This window comes from Nannospalax galili, unplaced genomic scaffold (genome assembly GCF_000622305.1).
Source record: "Nannospalax galili isolate Female #2095 unplaced genomic scaffold, S.galili_v1.0 scaffold663, whole genome shotgun sequence".
Classification (NCBI taxonomy): domain Eukaryota; kingdom Metazoa; phylum Chordata; class Mammalia; order Rodentia; family Spalacidae; genus Nannospalax; species Nannospalax galili.
In genome coordinates this window covers 1,997,424-2,006,881 of record NW_008351881.1, presented here as the reverse complement: position 1 = coordinate 2,006,881, position 9,458 = coordinate 1,997,424, and the positions used below count along the sequence as shown (strand labels likewise).

Below are 9,458 nucleotides of genomic sequence, written 5' to 3'. Positions count from 1 at the left end.
ATAAGTTATATATATATAACCAAATCCTCTGCTGAATATTTTCTCAGAACTCATCAGTAACCTTTAAGCAACCACCATTAAGTATTTAGCTGCACTAACATTTCTGAAAATTGAACAAATTCACACACTTTTGTATCTCAACTTGGAAAATGTATTGGGTTCTCTAATAAATGAGCTATAGATTAATGATTATGTTATGCATCCTTAGTGATTTTCAGAACTATACTCAGTGTGTTTTTGAGAGAATTAACTTCTATTTAAAACTCAAAAGCTTGAAGATAAATCATCTATGATGGTTTCTTTTTGCCCCCCCACCCAAAGGAATTAAAGGTAAATAGCAGTTCTGTTGACATGCACACCATGTTGAAAAACATTTTTTTTTTCTGTTGCAGCACATGAAGACATCAAGATATATTTATTTACTTTATTTGTTTCGTTTGATAGATTTTCTTTACAATGTTTCAGCATATACTCCTGAATATACAAAATCTATTGATTGAGAGCATCATCTTCCGGGATAGGCATCCAAGGTGTGAAGCTTCATTCTACCTCTTTGATGTTATGCTAAACTGTGACAAGGTCTATAATTCTCTAATCTCAGTCTTGTCACTTGCTTCTTGAGCTGTTGGACATGAAGGAATGAATTGTGTAGATGCTCATTAATGTGATAAATACCATATCTATTTATTTTACATATATCTGTCTTAACATTTAACCTTATACTTTGCATAATCCAATTCTACATTGAAATGTATTTATAATCTTCCTGCAAAATGTGGCCCAGCAGTCTTCTGTGTTGTCATTTACAAACCCCAACAAGACAAGGAGGTGATGTACCTGTGCTGACATAACAAATGAAACAAAAACACAGTGGGGAATCTCTGAAACTGCAGCCTTCAGAAATCACAGTGTAAATTCTGTGAGTTAATTCATGAGATTACTGTAAAGATGAGACTGAAATTAGGGAAAAGACTGAGGTGGGGGCAGCTTCTAGAGGCCCTGTTGAAGTCACCCCCTCCACTGTGTTCAATTTGGCTTCTCAGCTCATCTGATTTTGTTCACAAGTCCTTCCCTGTGATAAAGTCCTCAGTGCTGATTGTGAACCACGTGGGCTTCTGCTACCTTGTGAGAGTTTGAGAGTTTCATTTTCTGGCACTTCTTGTTGCTCTAGCAGGATGTGGCCTCATCACGTGGAGCTGCCTCTTTTAATAGTGTGATGTGCATCACCTAAGGCAGGTTTCCAGCAGGTTCAGTGAATAGGCAAAGCACAGGCTCAGTTGCACAGACACAAGATCTCCCTTTAATGCGCCAAGACAGCTTCACAAAACGCACCCGATGCTCTGGTAAGTCTGGGGTAATTAGGAGGTTTCCTGGTCAAAGGCATCTATCTGGCTTAGCCTTGCCTGGATTGCTCTCCTGCCAACAGAAAAATGGCATAGTGTGGTAAGAGGGCTGAGATTGTGTTTCTGAGAAGGGCCAAGTAGCTATAGCTACAAAATCCTACTCAATCCTTAGTCTGTGGTTTCCTTTTCCTGTCGGGTGTCATGGATATGAGGAAGCGATGATGAAGGACTGACTAAGGCCCAAGCTGGTCTCATGGGAAGGGGATACTTCAAAATCAGTCATTTGAACTATTCTCTGCAAACCATATCATCAATTATGTAAAATTCCCTGAAGCATCAAAATATTTTGTATGCTTAAAATCTTACAGATAGTACTCACAGTAAAACGCATTGTATTTATTTCAAAACTATCATAGAAGACATTAGTATTTGTGTGTGTGTGTGTGTGTGGCATATGTGTCTCATTGAACTGAAAATAAAGTAATCATTTTTAGGGTAAGCAGTCAAATGTGATTAGATCGTTACATTTATTTATTTTTAATTACATGGACACACACAACTTGGGTTTAATGTTAACTACTCAGAAAGAATATTTAGAACTGGCTTAAACTGTATTTTTTCTACTTAAGAACTAAAAGTTATTTTCAATTAATGATTTAATAATATATTAAAAACCCAAACTAGAAAAAATACCCCAATTTCTTGATGTCTGTGTGCCTGATGTTTTTCTGATATGCTAAGGTAACAGGTTTCCCAGAAGATTATTGTCCAGTGAGGAATTTCACACATCACAGCAGGGCCACTCCCTCAGTTTTACCTATGACCAAACTATTTTCATAAACATCCTCTCTTTTATTTTCCTGTGGATATAAAACACTGTTTCCTGCAAGGATGATTTTGGCAGTGTTTAGTCAATCAAAACAAAATCACCCTTCCCCTATCCCATATTAGCCAACTGCTCCTGCCACTGTCAGCACTAACACCCTTCAGGCTCAATTTTCTTTCATCCCTGGCTTATTTGTATTTGTTAGAGTGGTGATCTTGACTTTTGCCTAAAACTAAGTGCCAAAGTTCTACCTTTGGAAATATAAGTCTGAACTCCCATGAGCCCAGGAATTTGTAAACTCCTCTCATGATCATTGGTTTTGACTTTGAAATAATTTTACTGTCAGGAACCAAATTGCCTGAAAGAAGTTTATTTTATAAAAAAACTCTATTGAAATGTTTATCAAAAATTATTTGTGGCTATTTTAAATGTTTATATTTTTTAAAGATGATGATATAAGAAAAAACAGGTGTTTATTTTTCAGGAATTCATTATTTTAAAGTTGTTCAAATATGTTTCTATCATCTGATTTCTTACCTATTGATAAACTTTCGATAATTTGGTACAATGGGAAAGACAAGTCAATCGTGATTTATAAATACTGTTTGATAGCAAGTTTTCGAAGACCTCTCTCAGCGGTGTTTTATTCCTAAGGCTAAACATCTCCAAGTGAGGATGCTTTGGGCAGCCGAGAAACTGTTGTTAAATTGAGAAATCAAATGAGTCCCTTTGACACCAGGATAATTTGAAATAACAAATACAAAATATATAAATGCGATCTCACACTTTTTTAAAATCACAGTGGGATAGTGCTTCTGAAGACAGAGATACATTTCCTGCCTGTTTTAATCCTGCCCCGTTGTTAGTGTTAAAGAGCCTCAGTCTGTATTTTTGCTTTCCCTTCCCCTGTCCCTGCCTCACCCCACAGAGCTGAAGGTGTGAACAGCTCTGGAGTTGACATTGAGTCTCCTGTAATCACAACCTTCTCTTCAGCATTGCACACCCGATCCATGAACTTAACTTTATGTCTTGCTTGGATTTTGCTTTAAATTTTAAACATTCTCTCTTTACCAATTCCTTGTCCTTCTTCTGACAAGCACGGATACTTAAAAAACACAAAAATAAATACAGAAAAACCCCTGAAGTTCATCTTCTCCAGTAATGTAAGATGTCTGGAGAGCTTTAAAAGAGCTCAAATCAAACCTGACCTGTTCACACCCACAGGTCCTTTAATTTGACTTGATCTTTACCCTTCTAAACCCATAAGAGCTATCTCTTTCTCTTGCCTTTGCATCTTTCCCTGAGGCCCACCACTGAAGGCTTCTGGGGGTCAGAGGGTAGATTATTCAAGATACAGTAGACAAGAACTTTGACATTTATGCTCTTTTTTCATAGACAACACTAGAAAAAAGATTTTCATATATAAATATCAAGACAACTATTTACAAGTACAAATAAGGAAGACACTAATATTTTAATGTCTTATTAAAATATGTTTAAAGACTGGATATGATGGTGCACACCTTTAGTCCTGGCACTCCACAGGTAGAGGCAGGCAGATCACTATGAGATCTAGGACAGCTTGGGCTACATAGTGAGTTCCAGGTCATCTGGGGCTGCAGGTAAACCCTTTTTCCAAAAATAAATATAGACAAATAAATAAAAATACCTTTAAAGTTGATGGCATTTAAAGGTCAGGTATACAACAAATATACACAGGTATTGTGTGTGAAAGCTTACCTAGCACAGAGAATTTTATTCAATCTCTAGTACCAAAATAAAAAAAGTTGATAGCATTGGAAAATTTTAAAATAGACTATTCAATACCCACATTACTGATTTCCTGTGCTAATATACTCATATCCTTCTTTAAATTTTTTAATTAAAATATCATGAATTCTGTAATTTTCCTTTTACCTTAAACATTCCAGATGTTCACTTCCAAAACAAGTCTGAGTATTCTAAAAATATTGGTTTTTTTTTACATGAATTTTTCTGTTTTAAACAAATTCTTATTGATGTTTATTTGGAAGCATATTAAATTTAAAAGTAAATAAAAGGCAGAAATTACATAAAATTACTCAAATAGTGTAACTGTCAGTTCTCGCACTCAACAGCGGTTATGAGGGATTTGTTTATTGTTCATTCACTCCTTCAAAATATTATATCAGATTCTTTAATGTCTGTTTATTATATGAGTACTTAAGAAAAACACATTTTTCTGGACATTGGACTATGTTGTTAAAAATATAACAGTTAAGAATCCATAGAAGAGTAAGGTGTGGTGGTGCACGCCTTTAATCCCAGCATTTGGGAAGCAGAGGCAAGCAGATATCTGTGAGTTCAAGGCCAGCTTGGTCTACATAGAGAGTTCCAGGCCAGTTGCTGGGGCTACAGGAAGACCCCGTCTCAAAAAGAAAAAAAAAATTAACTAACATCTCATTTCATCATTTCCACTGTAATTCCAACTGGAGCAATCACCATTCCATTCTGGTTTTGAACTCAACTTTTTAAAAAAGTATTTTATTTGTTATTTTTATTTTATGTGTATCAGTGTATTACCTGCATGTGTGTAAGTGCATCCATGTTGTGCACTGCTCACCAAAGTCAGAACAGGGTGTCAGATCCCCTGAAATTGGAATCGTGGAGGGTTGTTAGCTGCCATGTGGGTGCTGGGAATGGAACCCAGGTCTTCTGCACGTGCAACCAGTGTTCTTAACCACTGAGCCATCTCTCCAGCCCGGAACAGAAAGTTTTTTTTTTTGTTTGTTTGTTTTAAGATTTCACAAATAAGTGACACCATACTGTAAAACATTGTCACTGTGTGTCAGGCTTACTTCACCTAACATAATACTCTCTATTTTGTAAATATTTTTCAAAACTGGGGCAGTTAGAGGGAGTTTTCAAATGTCATTTACAGCTTGAGCAATGATGAATATAAATAATTTCAATATGACACTCATTATACACGTACATCAAATTATGTCTTTGTATACTTGGAATATACAACTTCTCAGTTAAATTATTTGAAAAATCAGTCCTACCAAACAAGGAAAGCAAACATTAAAATGTGTGACAGTAAACAACACAAATACCCTTTGTCTTTTCTGCTGATAACATAGAAGCCAAGCTTAGCATGAGTGAGGCGCTGGGCTAATCTCCAGATGACAGCAAAGACTGTAAACATACACTTGAAAATATTTACTTGTTCTTGAAATATATATTTTTTATCTCTTGATATAACATTGTAGTCAAGCTGCATGAAATATATCATGTCAAAATATGTGGAAATGGAAACAGTGATCGCTTGCTAGAAGTATGTTTATTAAACATGCGGAATATTGAAGAATTATAATCCTCACTGAATGATAGAAGGCATTGCAGTCTACTTCTCAAGACTAGTGGATGGAGGTGTGCAGGCTTAGCTAAGCTGGCTAAGTTCAGCCCCCTTGGCAGCCACAGCTTGGCCTAATTTAAGGGAACAGATATAAAGTGCACTTACCATTTACAGCTAGAAAAAGACGTGATACACCGGCACCTTTTTTTTTTTTTTTTTTTTTTTTTTTTTTCCTGTTAGCTGGGAAAATTTCAAGGCGTAAGAACTATTTATAAACTCTAGAAACAAGTTTCTAATAGATATTAAGATTTTTGCCTTATGCAGAGGAATTTTGACCCAGTTTCCTTTCTTGTTTCTTTAAAGCAGAATGATAACCTTTTTCTGTAACTAGCATTAGAATAAATACTTGGCTTTTGTGAACTGATAAGTTTTCACTTCAAACAACTGACTTTTCTCTTAGAATGGACAAGGATGCAGATAATAAGCAGGCGTAACTATACTGTAACAAACTTTGTTGTTAAAACAAGCTCTTGACTACATTTGACCTGAGAGGTGGAGTTGCCTAACTCTTGCTTGCAGCCATTTTGATCAATCACCTAAGGAGTTCTGCATATACAGCCTTCATACACTAGTTTATCTATTTCTAAGATGACCCAAGCACTGTTCTAATATATTATGTTCAGTATGAAAGATGCTGAAATTGTTAAGAGTCATGTACAACTGTAAGTCAATGGTCCTCCACCTGGCTTGTGAAGCACTCACATGTGTCTTACATACAGCCACAATGACAATGATCTGAAAAGCAAAAGTTCTGACTAGTTTCTCACCTTGGTATGTTACTTAAAAGGATTGTTTCCTTCCCAATCAGGTCAGACTTTATCAGTCATAGTAGTTTTGGAATTAATGCTCATCTCCGGTTCTAGAAGACCCAATGGCCTTTTCTGGCCTCTGTGGGCATCACATACACATGGTACAATTAGTACCTGCAGGGAAATCACTCATATACATACGATAAAAATGAATAAATAAACACAATGATTGGTGTGTCCAACATATTCAGTGTTTGTTCAAATAGATATAGAAACTCATTATTTTGTACAACTAATACATTCAAATGAATACTTTCACAAACTATTCTCAGAATCTTATATTGGTTTATCATGTATTGGTTTAGATACGCCTAAGTTGTACTATCTACTTAACATGGATTTTGTGGTGTTTACTATCATCAGCCCTCACTTTATATGTTTTATATAGATTAAATATTCACTTCTCATGACAACAATAAGGCACCAGTAAGGTTTTACCCCTTATTTTGTGGTTGTGTAAGTATACGTTACATATCTTTCCCAAATCCACACATGTGATAAGTAGCTGGATGAGAATGTTCACCTAGACACCCTGTCAGAAATGATTCCATAAATCATCTTGGTATTAACTATATTGCTCTCTGTACTCTTGCAAGATAACCTGTTTAGCCTTGGTAGTTCAGTCATCCCATAAAGTATAAAGCTATCATCCTTCCTGGCTGAATTGCTATTCATCAGTGGCAGAGAGTAGTCAGATAAACTTCTATGAAGAAAATTTAATTTGATGAGAGTCTGCACCACTTGTAACAGGCCAAACATGGTGATAGCAGCTGGTATAGCTAGGAAACTCATACTGTCTATCAGCTGTAAAGAGACTTCTCCACATGGAAGCCATCATTCAACCCATCACTTTCCTTCCTGGGAGCAAGTGTCTCTTGATATTCTGGGCTATTTAAGGAGGTCATTCTACATAGTTCATCTCCAAACTTCCTTGCTGATAATCACGGACACTGTAAGCTAGTAATTTCTCCAATTATCCATCCAAACCATTGGGCTTCCTCTGTGATTTAGTGTAGATTTTGATCAGGCCATTAATGCACTGTCTAGAGAGATGTGGACAACAGTGTACACTGATAGTAAAATTCCTCACACCAGATGGATTAATGTCTTTTGTAGCCTTTTAAGAACAATGAAATTGGGAGAGATTCGGCAGTAATATTTTTAGCTAGTGATACTGTATCATTTAACATTAATTTTAAAACCAGGTCCAGTGACTTCTCCCCACTGAGTATCCAACAACTACTCTGTAGGACATGAGTTGAGTGTTGAAAGAATGTTGAAGGAGGGATTACAATGTGATTGGAGGGTGCTATATACTTACATAGTTGTTGCAGTTGATTTCATGTCTATGCCCTGAATTTCCCTGCCCATCACACTAAATTTTGGTGCTCTACTACCTGTTTCAGTAAGATCACAGGATTATTTTTTTTTCTTATCATTAGGTGTTTACACTGTCAAATTTGATTACTGGTTGGCTTTGTTTGTTAATGGGGATGTATTACTTGCTGAAGAAAAGATAAAGTTATTCCAGTCCCTAGTGGTCTCCAGCATAATTCCCATTAGGGCTACTCTGTGTATTCTATCCTGATGTGCTGAAGACACTGTGCATACCATTAAAGAATCTCCATAAGAGAGAGTCTAGGGATCTAAGACTAGTACATCTGTTCAGGTAATTGATCAATTGCTTAGAGCTATGTTACTCAATTTACTATTTGTTGCATCCAAAATGTTGTTCCTCTCACTTATTAGTCACCAATATCCTTCTTATGGAATGCGTTGCTTAAATGGAATCCCGGTTCTTAGATCCCCAGACACTTCTCCGAAATCAAAGGTACTGACATTTTGTTCTAACATAGACATATTACTATTATTATTTTAATTATGGTTATAATAATAAGACTATGCTAGAGATCAAATACAAAACCTTGCCTATGCACTGTAAGTATCTTACCACTGAACTTCATCCCAGCCTTACCACATGTACATTACACAGAGGTAGCCAGGATATCCTCTACTCTGTGCTACCTTGACCTAGCATTATAATTTCAGCAAGTAGTAGAATATCTTATGCCTTTTAGAGTAACTAAAATCACAATCTACAGTGTTGTGGTTCTGATTTAGGAGGCAAGTATAACAACAAGGACTTTAAATGATCAAAACATTTAAAAAAAATGAGTTCTGACTTTCTTTGAGGTGGAAGGTGAAATGCACTTAGTAGATTAATATCTATGTGCTGAGAGCCAGAGTCCTTAGGTTTGCCTCAAGGAAAGAAACTACACCTGGAGCTATAGTTGGAACTGGAATTATTAATCAATTAAATACATGCTAATCCAATGTCCCCCTTGAAGACCTATCCATTTCTCCATTGCTCAAACTAGTGAAATAAATGAGGATGCAATGAAAGTCATCATCCTATTTTTAAATTGTGGATGGCTATGTTAACTTTTGCTCTCCCTTAAGGAATCATATTGATTTTTGTTAATTGAATTAGAAGAAAGATTCCCAGAAGCCTTTAGCTGATTCTTTCTGCCAAAAAGCATTACTGCAAAAATCACTGGGCTAGGGGAAGGGTTCTGATGGTTTCTGAGCTGTATTTTCAAATACACATTTGGGAACAGAATAGACACAGTATGGCTTGGGAACATCATGGGGCTCATATAAAGTAAATTTGTGGTAAAGCTCCTTTTATGCCCTGGGTCCCCAATGGTTAATGCTAATGTCAGTCAGAGCCCCTACCTAGTAATGAATGATAAGACTGGGCTTTCTCCTTTCCTCATAGCATAGAAATTATGAAAAATGTGGTATTTTTCAGGAAAATGGATGAAACTGGAGCTCATGTGAGAAGTGAAGCCAGAAACTCAGAAAGACAACTATCACATGTTTTCTCTCAAGTGTAGTTAGGGAGAAATAAAGGTAAAGGGGGCCTGTTAGAGTTGAGGTAGGAGAAAGGGGAGAGGGAGACACTGACGAAGGGTAATGGACGGGATGAATATGATCACAGTATATTATATGTATGTATGCAAATGCCATTAAACTTATTTACATGTGTGCTTACAAAATATTCTTATAGGATTCTTACAGAT

The 9,458-nt window shown here is 36.2% G+C and overlaps 1 pseudogene; it reads right to left on the bottom strand.

Annotated features, from left to right (window-relative positions):
* LOC103746579 overlaps positions 1–3,181 on the bottom strand; it is a 128,665-nt pseudogene extending 125,484 nt beyond the window's left edge.
* Positions 3,182–9,458: the final 6,277 nt, after the last annotated feature.